The sequence below is a fragment of the Lissotriton helveticus genome, chromosome 1_1, assembly GCF_964261635.1.
Source record: "Lissotriton helveticus chromosome 1_1, aLisHel1.1, whole genome shotgun sequence".
Taxonomy (NCBI): domain Eukaryota; kingdom Metazoa; phylum Chordata; class Amphibia; order Caudata; family Salamandridae; genus Lissotriton; species Lissotriton helveticus.
Genome location: NC_136057.1, coordinates 134,749,698 through 134,768,029, shown reverse-complemented (window position 1 = coordinate 134,768,029; position 18,332 = coordinate 134,749,698). Strand labels below are relative to the sequence as shown.

The window sequence follows — 18,332 nt, the reverse complement described above, 5'->3', positions numbered from 1 at the left end:
ACCCCCAATTTACACAAAGGGACGCAGGCAACACCTGATGGCGGTGAAGCATGCTGAGCCCAACCCGATGCCGGACGGGAGACGCACGCGGAGAGGTTGGGTGTTTTGGGCTGCGAGCTCGTATAACCCCTTTCCCCCGCAACGGCCGCTAGGCCCCATGCTGCGTGCACAGTGAAATGTGCACCCCCGCCTCCACAGTGGCCCGCTAACTAAGCAGGCCACCTAGCCCCGCTCGACCTCCAAAAAGAGGGAGTAGATGCAGGGGGGGTGCCGACCAGCTAGGCCCTCACTCACCGGGGGAAAAGAGTGTCCACGTCGCGACAGGAGGCGTCCGGGGCGGCAAAGCTGAGTCCAGGCTACAGGCTGAAAGTCTCCAAGGAAACCATACCATCCCGAGAGGAGCGCCATAAATGAAACATTAATAAACACCAGAAAACTCTGTAGAATGCGGCTCTGGCTGCAAATTCACCGCTCCTTTCTCGAGCAGATAACATACCAGACCCCACCCTGGACTCAAGAAGGGGGCTCCCACACACCCTGGTCTTCTACAATATTATTAGTCTGTATTAAAACAAACAGCATGATCTAGTCTACAATGTGCATCGGTAAACGACCATAAACTAAGGGGTATAAACACCATGCAGTACATCTTTCTGTACTCCACTGTGATTTAATATAACCCGCGGGTCCCTGTTGAAAAGCGATGTTGTGTGGCTGCAGGGGTAACGTGTTGGGGCCACGGTCAGGCTCCATGAGGCTCCCGCATCAGCATGATCGCCCCACACAGAAAAGGGATAAGCAGTCCCTGCATTGGAGACCTCTTCTGGTCTCAGGCGGGTTCGGGTGCAGCACGGAGCAAAGTCTCCTTTTTAAGCAGAGCCCCTGAAGTAGGCCGTATGGCCTTAGCTGAGGTAGACGGGGACCGGTGGCATGGCTCCACTGTGTGAGACCCGCCCACCAGAGAGGCACTCGTTCCTTTGCAGCTTCCTGTGTTGCCAGAGCCTCGGGATGGCCCGCAAACCAGAACAGGTGCTTGCTCTGCCAGGACAGCAGCGGTGACTTCCGGATCAGAGCCCTCGTGATCCAAAGCACATGCATACAACAAGGGTTCTTTTCCGGTGCACCCCAGGGATGTCTCTTCCGGCTTTGTCGGCCCTGCCTGCACTACTTTAAAACAAGCATTTACAATGCAATACGACTCGCATTTACGCGAGACGTATTGCATTAAAAATGGGAGTGCTGGCATGAAAGAAGGTACGAAGGGGAGTGGGGGGGTGAGGGGTCATGTAAGGGTCACTGTCAACGCTGAGGTGACATGGTAACGTCCGCAGAAGACAGCACACTGTGATGATGCAGGGCCCGTGCCCTCATGCTGACACAATGACAACACGGAGACACTTGCTCAGATGGTTTGAATGGCTGCGGTCACGTGCTCACAAATTTATTAGCAGGCACACATACAGTGTGACACCTGCTCTCCCTGTCAAATCAGCACACCCCTGCGCTGACCTGACATACGCCGGACCAGAACACGCCGCTTGTGCATGCAGAGGGGTACGTGTGAGGCTACATGTCAAGGGTCACTGCCAACGCTGAGGTGACATGGTAACGTCCGCAGAAGAAAGCACACTGTGATGATGCAGGGCCCGTGCCCTCATGCTGACACAATGACAACACAGAGACACTTGCTCAGATGGTTTGAATGGCTGCGGTCACGTGCGCACGGCCAAATTTATAAGCAGGCACACATACAGTGTGACACCTGTGTTGGATGTGTGTGAGGTATGTGCACACCAGCCGGTAACAGTGTACATCGCAAGGGACACAACCATTCAACCATAAAGGCCCCATGACTTGTACTACACAGTGTTAGTGGCCCCGGATGCACAGCGTTGTGCATGGGCTTACCGCCATGGGACCCGGACTTGCGGTGAATAGGATTGATGGCACCAGGTCTGTTGTTGTAAGTGTTCAATCACCTCAGTGACACTTTTCCGGGTTATGTCCAGACTGAGCTGCATCTTCCTCTTACTCCTCTCCGTGCGTTCACTGGTGTGGACTCTGCCACAGTTCCACATGTGGGACCTGCTGGTCCACAGGGAAGGCCTGGCCCCTCATCCACGTGTTGCCGGCTTGCATTGAACAGGGTTAGAGGCACCACGTGCCGCCGGCTTGCGTTGTACAGGGTTAGTGACACCACGTGTTGCCGACTTGGAAACGAGTAATGTGGGCCAGCGTCAGGGGGCCAGCGATGGTCTGCGGAGGCTGCAGAGGTCACAGGACTGGTGCTTGGAGCTTGTACAGGCAAGTGGTGGGCCCTCTTTGACACACACCGGTGTAGGCAGGTGAGCGGAGCCTCGTTGGTGCGCTGGGGCAGGCATGATGGGTCTGGGGACCAGCGGCCCGGGGTGCATCAAGCGCACAGGGACGCAGGCCCCGCCACGCTCGGCGCAGGACTCGTGGCGTACTGAGAGGCGCTGCCCTGGAAGACGCGTTATCCATTCCAAATGAGAACCACGAGCAATGCGACTGGCTTTTTGTTCACACCCCTACGCAGGCCTGGTGTACGCAGGTCCAGCGCATATGCAGGGGCGGAAGTAACGTGCAACATTTCTGCGTTCTTCCCCATAGCCTGTGGGGACATGGTATCGTCCTCTGGCCACTGCACTCCATGCACCAGCAGTTGATCTCCACTTGGCCATTTCTTTGGTTGGCACTCTGTGGTCTATCCGACACCTCCATGCCACACCTGGCATTGGGTAGGTCCACATTCCTTATTCACTTGCCGCTCTCGCACATGCCTGCTCCATGACTCTCCTCACATCCTGCTATAGTGTGTCTGTGGTACCATGCTACGACTGGGTTGTGTTCATGGCAAGGCCGGATTCCCAATGGAGTCATGTTGTCGTGTCTGGTCGGTTGGCATATTGTGTGTCATGTTGAATGTAGTTGTGCTGTGTGCCCATTGGCAGTGTCGTGAGTTGAATGACTGTGGGCTGGAGGTGTGTTTTGTGTTTATTTTGGACCGAAACAACGGGTACTGCATTTCCATGTGTGCCGTCCTGGGAGCGCTGGGTGATGATGGACTGTCGGGGATGTGAGTTTCATGCACTCTGCCTCGGGAGTTGGCCACGACATTGTTGAGGAGTCCGGGGCGGTCCTCTATTGCCTGAACATTCATGAAATGCGTGTGCTTTCTGTTGGGGCAGTTGTGTGCAGTGTGGGCAGGAGGCACAAGGGGTACATGTGTGCAGTTGATTGTCCCTGAAACGTGAGGGAATCTAGCTATGGCGCAGGGGCCTTGCTTGGTCTCCAGCTGCTCCTGCGCAGTGTGGGTGACGTGGGGGTGCTGGGGTGCCAGGCTGATGTTGGCATCCAGGACAAGTGTGCTGACCTTGGATGTGGCTGTCTGTGTTACTCCTCCGACTCTGGCAGTAGTGGGTTGGATGGTACCAGAGGCCGGCATGTGCTGCGCAACCGGCAGCTTTGTCTGCGGTGGGATGTTGGTTGTCCGCTGGGTTGGGACCGTCAGCAGGTGGGTGATGTGGGTCATGATGCGGATGATGGTTGTCCTTTTGAGCTTGTAGTGGGCAATGATTTCCTCGGGCGTTAGGTCTGTGAGACTGGTGCGTTTTCTGTAGGTCCGCTTTCTTACGCTGTGCTGCCTCTGTGGTGGTTCCGGAGGGGGGGAGGCGGGTCCCGGTCCTGAGGGTGGTGGCGGTGGGAGTTGTGGCCTGTTTGGGCTCCGAGCAGCATGATGAGTAGCTCCATGGCTTTGTTTGTTCTTCGGGTGTGGCTGTGTGTGGGGCTCAGTTGCCTTCTGCAGGTAGTCGTCCAGCTTTACTCCTGCAGGAGGCAGGTGTTAAATACCTGCTGCTACCGCGGCTTATCAAATGGTTTGGACTGGCATCGTGGATCTGGCAGTTCGTTGTGAAAGTGGTGTTGTGGTTTTTTCATGTGTTTTGTCACGGGAACGCCTACTCTGCATCTCATTAGGGTTAGTTGGCGGTGTCCACCGAGGAGGTAAATTTTGGGGCAGTTATCGCGGGAATACTGCCGATGTCTGCAGTTTACACCAGCTTGTGAATGGGTTGTTCAATCTATCTCCACTTTCGATGCGTTATGGTAGGGATAAATCGGAGATATGTCCTTGTGAATATCCCCTTAAGGTTGATAAATTAACCAGTGTTCGAGCCAGCGCTTGTCCTACGATGGATACAAACCATCAAGATTTTGAGTCCGCCCTGTGATGTCATACTATGCCAGAAGATGTAACCCAGTGACGTACATTACAAAGATGTAGCAAGTCTCAAAATAATTGTTTCCTTTCCGAGGGCATAGAACTCCAAGGCAACCTGTAATACTTTTCAAAGTAAGGGGGCAGTATTTTATTTACTATACCAGTGTGTCACACATTCAACTAAGTCCCCGCCCCCTATGAGATCCTTGGTACCTTTAACTTTTCTTGTTGCAGGTAACCTGTAATGCACGTGTTAGTTGTGTTGTAAATATAAGCACGCCAACAAGACACTTGATATTTACTGCAAACACTTGTAAGCTGTTCAGTTCACTCCGTCAAATGTTCTACTGGTGGGGAGTTCTTTCCTCCTTGTCTGCTGGCTCTGTGCGTATACGGGGTCTGTAAAGCGCCAACCTGGACAAAAGGCACTGGAGCGCTGTACAGGGGTAAAAGCAAGTGACTGGAAGGGTAGCTGAGATCAGAGGGTAGAAGTGACTACTTCATCCTGATAAAGTGTCCTTTAAAAAAGTGCATCCCTATGTAGTTCCTAAAATGGAGCATGGCTGGGACGGGTCTCTGAATCCAAGGGGTAGATTATGTTATTTCTTCTGGTCTGTATTACATTACTTATGCTGCTTTGTGCTCGTAGTGTTGCTGTAGCCGCACTGTTCTGCACACGGGCACAGGTAATGCTGCTATCGCAGCAGTGCTCTGCATGCGAGATAAAGTTAACACTGGCACTGCCACGCTGTTGCTGCAGGTAACACTGCACCTTTCACCCATTTTTCTGTGTCTAATGCTGGTTGTTATGTTCATGTTGTTTTATTTCTGCACAAAATACTCTGGCAGTACCCCTCTGCATGCACAAGCGGCGTGTTCTGGTCCGGTGTTTGTCAGGTCAGCGCAGGGGTGTGCTGATTCGACAGGGAGAGCAGGGCGTGGCTCGGACTTGGCCTTGGGCAGGATGTGCGGTAAGTGTGTCTCTGTGTTGGGGTGTAGTGCCACCAGGGCCACAGTAGTCGATGTTGCAAAGTAGCATGCGCCAGGAGGGCGGGTCCGCACGTACAGGGACATGTAGGGGCGCAAGACCACTCGGGGTCTTGGCATTTGCATGCCAAGTGTTATGTGTATCAGTCATGCTGATGCATGAGTCAGTTTCCTGGCCTCATTCGCAGCGCGATCGCAGCCGGCCATGGGCTGTACACCTGTGTCCGCCCTGCCCGGACCATTGGCCTACACTTGCGCGACCAAACACACCTCCAAAGGCCAGCGTCATGGTGTCGTTGGTATGCCGCTGGACATGCACGGACAGGCATTACAATGGTGTGCCGTAGGAGTGCATGTGATGCAACCGCGCAGCGCACACCAGTGTGGGGGCTCGTGGGAGGGAGGAGCAGCAGTGTGGCAACATAACACACAGTAAGGCCGCTCATGTGCCACGTGCTGGGCATATCATCCATGATTCCCAGGGTCACAGACATTCCACCACACCCACAGCTGGCCTCTGTACACCTCCTGTATGCATGCAGATGGTGAAGTCACTGTAGGGATGAATGGTCCTTTGTCTGTACTATCAGGCGGTAGCACATCTGCAGCTCCGAGCAGGAACTTGCATGTAGTCGGCACCCTCTGACAGATACGATAGCATTTGCTTGCGACTCCCACACTACGCACTGCCCGACCTGAAACCAACGTTTGCACATCCCACACGCAGAAGTCCTTGGTTGTAGATGGCATGCGTGAAATGGCCTTCACACGTACTCCCACCCCACCCCAGGCCGGCACCCGTTGCACACAGACTCTGCCTATTGCACCGAGCTGTGCCATTTCATCCACAGTACTGGCACAGGGCAAGCCAGTGCCGCTTCAAGCAGAGCCACTGATGCAATGGCAGACCATCCCGGACACATGCCCGACTCCAATCACGTGGACCTGTACCCTGCTATTCTGCTGCATGTACTGGGGGCACTGCCGTTGAAAGTGTTGGGGATCAGTTACCGGCTGAGCTTCCGCCTTGCAGACATCACCTGCGTTCAGCCTGTGTTGCATTGTCCCTCATGCATTTTCGAGTGGTCCATGGATGTCTGCCTCTCCAACGTAACAGTAGCTGACCTGGATTACGGCGTGTGTGTGCACCCCCTGTTGGCCCACGACCTGGAGTGTCAATGGCATGCATGGATGTTTGGTATGCAGGCTGGACACTGGACCTGGGACATTGCACGGCTCCTCGTGTGCAGTGAGCACATTGAGCCACTACCCGATTGGGCTTTGGTGCACATTGGGTCCAGTGGTTGGAGACAGCACATCTGTTCGGGTCAGCTGATAGATTACGTTGACAACATGTCAGATGTGGTGGACGACGATCACTCATTGGAGATGTTGGCCTACGCAGCTGCACTCCTGTTCATGGACGATAGACAAGGTGCCTGCAGCCACAACTGGATGTGACCCATTGCACGTGTCCCGACGCCTGGTTGCATGTTGGGGATCTGGTCACATGTCCCAAGACAACAGTGGACATGGCTGGATTGGCCTGGGCTCATGATCCAAGCGAGGACAACCAACGCAGGTTGGCACTGACTTGTGTTGATGATGGACTCCCCCGTGGTGGACATGGGTGCTTTCCTAAGTTCCTCATGCAGACATGCTGCTTCATTGGTCTGCGATTCGTGGCACTTCTCTTGGCCATACTGACACGCACTTGTTGATAAAGTTTCTGCACTTTCACTTGTCTCCAACTGTGTTGTGTCTTGATTTATATGCCCATGTGTGTGTCACAGACTCTCTGGCTCCCTGCTATACTCGCATTGCTAACCTGTCAGGACTGTAGGTATGTACTTGTGCCTTGTCATGTCCCTGTTTCGTGCTTGGCCAGATGCGTATGGTCGTTTACCGCAACAGGCGGGTGCACTTGTGTCCTGTGTTCGGTTGTGCAAATGTTGGTGTTTGTACCTCATTACGTTCGATGTTAGGGTGCTCTGCTTCTTATGTGTGTGTGCTGCATTGTGTGTGAGATGTCCCTTCAGCTCCGATGTGGCTCACCCTTCTCCCTTTCAGGCAGTGTGGTTTTCACTTATGTGCTTGTTCAGTGATGTGAGGTTGCTGGGTTGTGTGACTTGTGCTCTTGGTTGGTGTTGTTACTCTTGGGCATGGTTTATCTGCAGTTGTGCTGTGCTTAATTGTTCCCATCTACCCCCGTCCCCCCAGTCCCTGCTGGTTCCTCTCGCTGTTGCTGTTGTGTCTGTTGTTTTGGGCAGTTTCCGGTCCCCGAGTCTTGCCACACTCTACAGCCTGAAGTGGTGGGCACCATTTTCTCCATGTCATCAAGCTCCTGGTGTGGCACGGGACTCCCACCTCTGGTGTGCATTGTTGCCTTCTTATTGTCGGCGTGTTTCTGATTGTTTGTGCGTTTCGCATCATTCCGGTTGTTCTGGTTTTTATCCATTATCCTCCTCCACTCTCAGACTACATTCACCTTATCTGAGATGGCCTGCCATGTACAATGTTTTGTTGCCAATGGGGCTTGAGGCGTTGTGTACTGGCTCGGGTTGCCTCCATTGTGCTTGGCTGTTCTTTTCTGTTTGGTTTGCATTTTTTTCAGGCTTTTGTTGTGCTTATGCCCTCCTACCGTGTGTGTCGCGGGCCTGGTGGGGCTTATTCCTGTTTTCCTCATCGCGAATGGGCTCATTACATGTTTTTTTGTGTTGTGGTTTGTGTTTTTATCTCCGTCAAGGTGGTTATATCGTGGACATTGGTCGTGATTTCGGCGGACTATCACATGGTACTGTCGTGTTGTGAATTCCACGTTTACACAGGATTGTTTTCCAGCGAGGGGCTGCGATGTGTAAAGTTGCGTTAGCATTTTTTGGTGATTTTTAGCACACGTTCTTATGAATATACCCCTTAGAGTGATACAAGGCTGAGCCGGCCCTGCAGGAATAAGAACTTCGCCAAAGACAAGGTGTTCAGTGGCCACGCATGTGTGGCCTCTTCACTTACGCCTAGCTTTTTTCCAAAATATGCTGCATCATGGAACTTGTGGCACTGTAAACATGGCCTCGAGAACCCAGCATGACTAATGATATTGGATAAACTGTCACCAGTGGCTGAAAATACCAGACGACATGGAGCCACTTGGGAGCTCTAGAGATGGTCCCATATGGATCTCTAGGGCAGAATCAACTCACTGAGCCATGAAAATAGTCCTTAGTAATAGTCCATAGGACCTACATTAATGCATGTATTCCTATCTCGCACATGGACACTTCAATCTGATTCACCAACTGCTATGAAGGACTTGTTTACCAACTTGATTTTGCACATCGGGACTTCTAAACCCACACTTCTAGAAGGGAAACATGAACTACAAATCCCAGAATGCAAACTCATGCTGGCCGTCAAACCAGGGCTGGCTAGGAGGGGCCATTTGGCAGAATTGTAAGGCAGGCAGCGCAACTTCTCACCTTCTCTGTTAAGTGTGGACATCATTTCTTTTCTGAACCCTACTGTTCCCACTGGTGGGCTGTTGTGTCTTGTGAAGGAAGAGAGTATGGAGGATGCAGACGCTGGACCATGGACATCACAGCCCCCCCCTGTGCAGAGGTGGAAGTGGAGCTGATTAATGAGGCTCCTGTCAGCCCTCAGGAGTCACTGACCACCCGGGTTTTCAGTGAAGTGTCTTTTGAGGTAATAGATATTTAAATATTATCAGATCAGCAGACCAAAGCTACAGGCTTTGGAACTGGGGAACCAGGTTCTGGTCTCAGTGTGGGCTCAACATCCTGTGACTCTGGGCAAATCGCTTAATCTCCTGTGCCTACAAAAATGAATGTGTCCTTGTGCAAGGTAACGAAATGCAACATTGTAACGTTTGTAATAAGCACCACACAGACGCTGTGCACTTAATTAATTTCCCTTTATTCCGGAGCGCTGGGAACTGCCTCTAGCCTCAGCGGTCGGCGCCAACTAACAACATGGCCGCCTTCCGCTTCCTGTTCCCCGCACTTCCTGTTCCGTTCACCGGAACACTAGACCGCCACCACATATCTCCCCCCTTTATGCAATGAACAACATTGTATAACAGAGTCCTTACTTCCAGTTCATGTCATAGTCCTTGAACCTCTCTGGTACCTTCACACTCCTTCCCGCTCTTGTTCTCAGCACCTCACTGACTTCTTCTTCTCCCTGTTCCGTTCCTTTCGGCCATCTTCCTGCGTCTCCTCTATCTCCGTTCATTACCTCCTCACTGCTTTCTTCTTTGCACCCACTCCTCGTACTTCCTCTTGCTCCCTCTTCTCCTTCTCTGTCTTCTACTTGCCGCTGTCCTTCTTCTACATTCCCTTCGCTCCTTCTGCTACGTTCTCTTTCACCTTCATCATCTACATACTCTGCTCCTTCATCCGTCTCATCTCCCCACTTCAAGATCTTGCTGCATTTAGCCATTCTGTCCCATGACCACACTTTCCCATCACTGAGCAGGGCCGATCGGGCATAGGGTTCCATCACTTTCAATGGTGGTGAAAATTTGCTTTCTCCTTTTCTCTTTAGGATGGCCAATTTTACTCGAACCCAGTCTCCCTTCTCCAGTCCTACTTCCTGAGCGTTCCTTCTTTTGTTGTAGTGCGTCGTGTATGTTTCTTGTGCTTTCTCCAGATTTCTTCTGACCACAGCAGGTGACCACTTACTCTGTATCACTAACTTTCTCCATGCCATGTTGTCTTTGGTGAAGGCCTCTCTTCCTCTCAAAACCTTGAAAGGGCTGTATCCTGTGCTTCCCGGGGTGATCCGATAGGCCCAGATCATCTTCTCCAGTTCCTTTTCCCAGTCTAGTCCATCATTAATGGCCGCTTGAATGGTGCCCATGATCACACGATTGAAACGTTCCACTTGCCCGTTTCCTGCGGGGTGGTAGATGGGCGTATGCTTCACTTCTATACCGTTCCTGCCTGTGAAGGCACTCCATTTCGCTGAAGTGAATTGAGGCCCGTTGTCGCACGTGATTATTTTTGGGATTCCCTCTCTGACGAAAGTAGTGCGTAAAAAGCGCACCACCGCTTCCGTGTCCACGTTCTCCATAATCTCCACCTCGGGCCATTTGGAATACTTGTCGATGAGAACGACCACATACTTCTGAGTTCCTACTTTGTTGAGGATGGGGCCCATAATGTCCACTGATATCATTTCCCATGGTCCGTCTGGTACCGGGAATTTTCCCAAGGGTGGTCTTAACATGCTCTGTGATTTGTCCGCCTTGGCGCATGACTCGCATTGTAGCACATAACGTTCTATCTGCGCATTGATGGCCGGCCACCAGTATGCTTGTCTGGCCAGTGCTTTTGTCTTTGTAATGCCCTGGTGCCCTTCGTGTAGTAAAGCCATCAGATGATCCAGGATGCCCTGTGGTGGGACCACTTTGTCACCTCTGAGCAAGAAAATGGGATTCTCCGCCAGTGATAGCTCGTCCCTTACTTCCCAATACCTCCTCAGTTCTTCCTTAAGGTGTCTCTTTTCCGGCCATCCATGGACTACGTAGCCTTTGATGGCCTCCAAGTCCACGTCTTCTCTGTACGCTTCTTCCCACTCTACGGCACTGATCACTTCCTCCGTGTCCTGGATGTGGCTACCACGTATCCGTCCCATTTGTGTTTTTCGCTGCTCTCTGCTTCATCCATGGCCGCTGCTCTGCTCAGAAAGTCCGCCACTTTGTTCTGCGTCCCCGGTATGTGTTCCACTTCGTACACAAAATCCAACAGTCTCAGATTCATCTTGGCAATTCTTGGTGTCGCGTGATCATGGCCACTGGATGTCAGTACTCAGACCAATGGTTTGTGGTCTGTCCTCACCAGGAATTTAGCTCCCCACAAGTACTGCCTGAATTTCTCCATCGCCCAGACCACTGCCAGCATCTCCTTCTCGATAACGCTAAACTTCTCCTCATTGGAAGCGAGCGCTCTTGAGGCAAAGCAGACCGTCGATGTGTCCCCGTTTTCCGATCTCTGCATTAGGACCGCTCCGAGGCCGCGATCACTGGCGTCCGTGGTGAGGATGGACTCTGCCATTGGGTCAAATCCTTTAAGGGGGATGGCGACACTCATCTCCTGTTTAAGCGCATCAAATTCCGCCTGTTCTTCCTGGCCCCACTGGAATTTGTTCTTTTCCTTGAGCAGTTGGCGCAAGAAATGAGTCTTCGTGGCGAAATGAGGAATGAATTTACTGTAGTACTCGGCCATTCCTAGGAACGACCGAACATCTTCTTTCTTGCCGGGCGTGGGTGCTTCCCGAATGGCTGTCACGTTGGATCTTTTAGTTTGTATCCCAGATTCGCTCACCTCATGACCGAGGTACGTGACAGATTGCACACCCAGCTTGCACTTAGACCATTCCGCCGTCAGGCCATTGTCTTGCAATGTTCGCAGCACTTTGTGGAGTTTCTCGTCGTGGTCTTTTTTAGTTCTTCCCATTACCAGGATGTCGTCCTGAAAGAACTGTACATCCCTGACGTTCTTCAGCAGCCTGTGCATCAACTTCTGGAAGACCGCCGCTGCCGATGCCAGGCCAAACGGCATTCTCACGAACTCATAGCATCCAAAAGGCGTTATAAAGGAAGTGAGATGACTGCACGACGGATGTAGTCTAACTTGATGGTAAGCCGACGACAAATCCACCGTGGAGAACCATTTAATGTCCTTGGTTTTCGCCAACATCTCATTTATGCGCGGCAGGGGGAATTTGTCTATGACAATGTTTTTGTTCAGTTCTCTGAGGTCGACACACAGCCGTACCTTACCGTTGGGCTTCTGGGCCACAACCAGGGGCGAAAGCCATTCCGCGCTCTCTATGGCTCTGATTACTCCTTCCTTTTCTAGCCTATCCAGCTCCGTTTGCACTGCCTCCCTGCTGCGGAACGGGATGTTCCTTACCTTGTGCACAACAGGTTTCGCCCCTTCCTTGAGCTTTATGAGGTGCTTGTATTTTTCCAGTTCTCCTATTTGTCCATTGAATACATTGGGGTATGCTTTCTTCCACACTTCCACGTCATGCTTCTCCTCCCGGTCCATCAGTAGGATTTTTTCTATGCCTCCTGGGTTGAGTTGAATACCCAGTGCCCCTTGTTCCTTCCAGCTCAAAACTGAGGGGCCTTTCTCCGCGATGTATAATTTGCAATAAGCGTGGCGGTCCCTGAACTCGAACCGGAGGGGGTAGTATCCCAACATGGGAATTCGTTGTCCCGTATATGTGACTGGCCTAAGATCCATTGGGTGCAGCTTCTCCTCTATCATGGGTGCTAACTTGTCCTCCCATACTTGTCTTTGTACGATGGAAATGGGTGCTCCGCTGTCCGCAATCATCTCCACAGGTACCCCGCCGATGTGCATGTTCAACCTGGGTTTGTCCGTGTCCGCTCCTTCCATTTCCAACACTTGAACATCAATATACAGGAACTCTTCCAGGTCTTCGCTATCTTCCCGGTCGCTTGCCTCAACTTGTCGCTCTTGGTCCACGTAGCGAACTACCGCTTTCCTGGGTTTCCGGCGGCACACTTTCTCATAGTGCCCGAAGATGCTGCAATACGAGCATTTCGCCCTGAACGCAGGGCACGCTTTGTCATTACCCAGATGTGCATTGCTGCCGCACCTGTAGCAGCTCGGTTTACCCCCTTTATTCGTCCTATTGTCCATCTGGTGGTAGGTGTTGTTGCTGTTGGGTTTTCTACTGTCTTGATTTCTCTGCGCGTCCATCTGTCTCGGCCGTTCGCTCCTCGACGTCGCCATTATCTTGCATACTGTTTGCGTCTCTCCTGCCTCCTTCTTGGCTGCCTGTGCGCAACGTCTGGACAACTCCGCCTTCTTGACCATGGCCCATATTTCTTTGAGTGGGGCGTCCCCATTCACCCACAGTTTCTCCTGGATGTGGGAGCTGGACGTGTGCATGATAATTTGGTCCCTTATCAGATCGTCGTGAAGCGTGTCAAACTTGCACGTGAGGGCCAACTTCCGCAAGGCCACGACGTACTCATCCACCGTCTCTCCGCTCTTCTGCTTCCTCTGAAAGAAGTTGTATCTGTCGATCGCGACACACACTATCGGTCTGTAATGAGCGTCGAGGTCCGCAATAGCGTGGCTGAAGACATCAGTGTCCGTGGCAACTCTCTCTGCTTTGGCTATGGTATCATACACTCTGATCCCTTCAGGACCTAAGTTATGCAACAATATTTTCTTTCTTCTCTTGCTCGAGAACGGAGTGTCGCCTTCTTCTTCTAGGGCTTCAAGATAGTTGAGGAAGTACCTCTTCCAGTCTTCCCATTTCATCTCCGGTTCTCCGCACTTCGCCATAAACGGCACCAATTGGGTGAGGGATGAAGATTGCGCCGCCATTTTGGGCACTTCTCTCTTATTGGCGGACACAGGGATCGTCCGACCAGGTGGGCTCCCCGGCGTCTGCTGCTCCTCTGTGACCCCTTCACTGTGATCGCCGTCGCTGTCTTCCTCTTCTTCTTCAACTGAGTGATCCTGGAGCACCAGTCGGCTATCCCTTTCAGATGGGACAGTCAAGCCAGACACCTCCTCTACCCCCTGCTGTTCCGCCAGGTTGCCGGGCACACCACTGCTGCAGACAGGGATGTGTTTTGTTTTGTTTTTCGTTGTCCTGTGTCCTTAGTGCCAGCCCTGTCTAAAACTGCGCAACTTTGCCTACTCCCAGGCTCTGCCTGTCACGTGATGCTTCCAGGCCCGCCTCAGGGGTTGTGTCCGTGTACCTTGAATTGTCCGAGCTGCAGGAATGCTGGCGCTTTGCTGCGCTCTCCACTGGGCTTTGATTCGGCCCCTCTGCCACGCTCCGGTATATCGGCGGTGAAAAGCTCCGTCGGGTGCGTCTTTGTGTGGCTGCGCGCATGCGCGGGTCTAATGACCATTCCTCGTCGCCATTGTAACGTTTGTAATAAGCACCACACAGACGCTGTGCACTTAATTAATTTCCCTTTATTCCGGAGCGCCGGGAACTGCCTCTAGCCTCAGCGGTCGGCGCCAACTAACAACATGGCCGCCTTCCGCTTCCTGTTCCCCGCACTTCCTGTTCCGTTCACCGGAACACTAGACCGCCACCAGAAACATGTGCTCAGCTAAAGCGCTCCAATACCTTCGGGGAGAGTTTGCGCTATATGAAACTGCAAAAAAACGATATTTAAGAAAAGTAAATTAGGGTTTTCTTTAAATTGGGATTCTTTGTAATTTGTCTTATTAAAAAAAAAATTATGCAGGGAGATCTAGATATTATGCGTTTGTAATTGTAACCTTAAGGCTCAATACACTTGCTACCAGTAAAGATGGACGGTGTTCTCGTTCCTATGTTTGTAGGGCCTCTGTTGCCTAGGGGCGGCCAAAATTTGAGACTTTGAAACTACGAAACAAGTTTGAATCCCGAGATTCTGCATCCTGTGATTTTGGAACTATGTGGTAATAATTGAGTGCCAACAGGAACATTCACTGGAATCCATTTTTTAACTCCTTATGCCGTGGCAATTTGCCTGTAGAAAACAGCCTCAATGTTCCCCCACTTGAAAATAACGACAGAGATGATCATATCAATGTAATTGTTTATTTAAACGCAGATGTGAAGAATCCAACTCCATTATTTTAATTAATAAAATCATGTGGCCAAGTGGTGGAGTAATTACTACAACAACTCAATTGTTTTGTTGCGAGGGAAGTGTTCAGCACAAACACTTAAGGGAAATGCGCACTGAGCCAGCAATTGGCCGAAAGTATTAATAAATAAAGAAAACGTTCTCCCAAATTGAAAATAAAGACGGCAAGTGTAAGTATACTGTACTTTACTGGTGCTCCTCAGCTTTGAAAGGAAGCTATGTATCGGCTGCGGGAACGAGGCAGAAGGCTGCAAAAATGAGTGATGCTGGAATGCACCAACAATAAGCAGCAGGTGGGATTGTTTTTATTGACAGCAGCAGGTCTTGCAGACAGCGCATGCGCTGACAGGCTCGACCTAAAAAGGGCCAGCAGTTGAAGCTGCTTGACTGCCGAATCAATATCATGTGCCAGACATGGTTGTGGTCCAACACTTTCACTCCACTAGTTGCACTGTTTAGAGTTGTGTAGTGCTTTTTACTCTAAGTAAGGAGCTTTCTTGGCAGTCACGTAAGAGGCTATCCATTTGTTGTGCATGGTTGTAGCGAAGGTTCATGGTGTGGAGTAAGTGTATAATGTTGGGTGTCATGTGTGAGGTTTGGGAGTTTGCTCCAGTCGTGTTGCAGGTGGCTTGGAGCTGAACTAGAGCTCGGAGGAGAGGTGGAAAGGGAGTGAGATATGGGATCGCGGATTAAGTAGGTGTATGATTGTATCTTTGTGCTTCGCCTGAAGAGTCATGTGTTGGGAGACCAGAATCTCACAGTTCTTGCTGTTTGCTAATTCTCCTTGTTCGTGGAGGGGGTGCATTCCAGAGCATAGATGTCTGATGTAACTTTTATATACTACTTAGAATTACAGCAAATGTGTTTAGGTGCTTTCTATTATGCGAGTACTTATATACACCTATGTTATACATACATATAAGTGTACTGTTGTCTAACAGAAAGGGGATGGGAGCACACTGCCTCACCTCCCAGTGCAGTTCGCCCCTTAGCATTGGGGTAAGCGCAATTCACAGTCAATGCTTACTTGAATATGAGCTGCAGTGTTTCACCAAAGTTGGTGCAGGTTAGTGCTGTAAATCTCTGGACACGTGTTTCTGGATATTATCCTTCATCAGTAGAGATAAAAGAATGAATTTCATCAGGGCTTGCCGAGAATGCTGCCACACTCCTCTCAGATCTCAGTACCTTAAACTGGCACACAGGTGCATCTCCAAAAGCTTGCCAGGCCTGAGAGATTCACATCTCTAACCTGCACCAAGTAAATTTGTCTTCCATCAAAGATCTGCCAAAATATATTTAAAAAACCTTAGCAATTCAATTAAGCAATATTTATATTGCATTTATAATCAAGAAATAAAACCCAAAAACTACTGAAATTTGCAAGTTAATGTTAGGGCCACGATTCTGTGCAAACCACAATAGCCAATCAAACCATAACCTGTAACGTTAAATGTAATGCTCATGACTGCTCCCTAAATGAAACTACAAATGTTGTAAATCATCATACAGGTAAGCTGTGCATGGCGGGGGCACAAGTTATAGTTAGCCAGGCTAAATATAACTGGTGAATTTCATTGTTTTTTTAGTTCAAAACATCAATGTTGTCACTGACAAATGCACCTAACTATAATGTTACTTTAACCTTTTTTTAGTGAATATATTTTATACATATACACAGACTGTATTTGTATATATGCTACATTTCTCAATCAAATAGCACCAAATTATAAAAAACTAGCTAATCATATTTAGCACACGTTTACTGAACTAAGCAAGCCACAGTGAGAAAAAGGCTAAACAGGGTATCAACACTTGGCACAATTAATTGTATCCTGGGAAATGCATGATCTACTAACCTGCTGGGGCCTATTTAATTTCATGACTAGGTTTTGTATTTTCTAGGGGCATGTTTTGGGCTGGCATAGGGATTGGTCATCAGTCTATACCTGTTTGAGGTGTGAGTATGTTGGCCTGAATGCACATTTTAAACCTATAAGCATTGTGTACAGGGTAGACCATACTGATGTTGTTGTATTTGTATGATGCTTTCTTGGTTGTTTCTGTTAAAGACAACTTTCATTTTTTTTTTACATTTGTAACCCCTATTTATTGGTTTATATATGTATGCAAACACTTTAAAGAACCTAGGGGCCCATTAGGATGTCGGGCTGATCGCCACTGCCATGCGGGCGGTGGCGATCCGCCTGACATCCTTGCCCGCCCGCCACCCATTTCCCCCCCGCCATATTACTATGGCGGGGGGGGGACCGTGGCGGATGGAGACACCGTCCGCCGCTTTTCCACCTAGGTCGCCTTGCGGCCGGGGCGGAAAAGGGTTTATATGGTGGCGGTGTCTATCAGACACCGCCAGCCATATTAGGATGGGCTTTGGGAGATGCCTTTCCGTGGCGGCATTGCAGGTGGTCTTTACTTTGAGGGCCCCCTGCGGGCGCCCATGGTGAAGGCGAGGTGGGGGATGCACATGGGGGGTACCTGTGGTACCCCCCTGCATTGCATACACAATGCGGCAGGCACCGCCCGGTGCCTGCCGCTTTGTGTATGCAAATGCATGCCATGCATTTTTAACATTGCAGCGGGCGATGCTTTCAGCACCGCCCGCCGCAATGCTAAAAATGCGGGATGCGCCCGCCACTGTGGTGGGCGCATCCTAATTACCCCACGGGACCCCGCCCGTATGGCGGGCGGTCCCAATCCCCGGGAGGATGGCGGGTGGGCAAAGTCCGCCCGCCATCCTAATGACCCCCCTAGTCTCCACATCTTCATTTTAGGATCTGCTTCTTATTTTTCTCATCGTGTATTATTAGTTTTTACATTTCTCACTTAAATGGGGTAAATCTTTATATATATTATATAAAATTCTTTCTCTGTTGACATTGTATATTACAATTTAGGTGGTGTCTCCTTTTGCCTATTAAGCTACTGGCCACTCCCTTAAATCAGAGACATTAAAATATGACACAGTCTAAGAATGAATTTAAAATGTATCAAAAGATTGGAGTAAGACACTTCAAATGTCAGATCTATCTACAGCGTCTGGCACCAAGGGAAGTTTTTTTTGTTGTTTTTTTTTTGGGAGTTTTTTACATAGGAAGCTGGGAAAAATTTGCTGAATCCCGCCTGCTGTAATTGAGAGCCCTCTGGGAAGGATAGCTGGTGTTCCTGGTTTGGGTCATTTGTCTGCTAAATCCTTTTGTAACTTCAACAATATGTTTTTTAAAAACTTTTTTTCTACAAATCAACACCAATGATCCTTGTTTGTTAAGATCTAAATAATACCTAGAATATGTTATTGGTTTCATGGGAATTTAAGATTTGCTTGATATAGATTATTGAAATGACCCTTATTGATGAAAAATACATGTGCATCAGGTTTGGCCACATACTAATCCTCAGTATAACGGGTGCATAGACTGGCGCACTATCCAA

General features: G+C 50.1%; 1 protein-coding gene across 1 annotated transcript in view; it reads left to right on the top strand.

Annotated features, from left to right (window-relative positions):
• Positions 1-18,332, top strand: part of UNC93B1 (unc-93B1 regulator of TLR signaling) — a 235,955-nt gene that overhangs the window by 156,486 nt on the left and 61,137 nt on the right. The window lies entirely within an intron of this gene.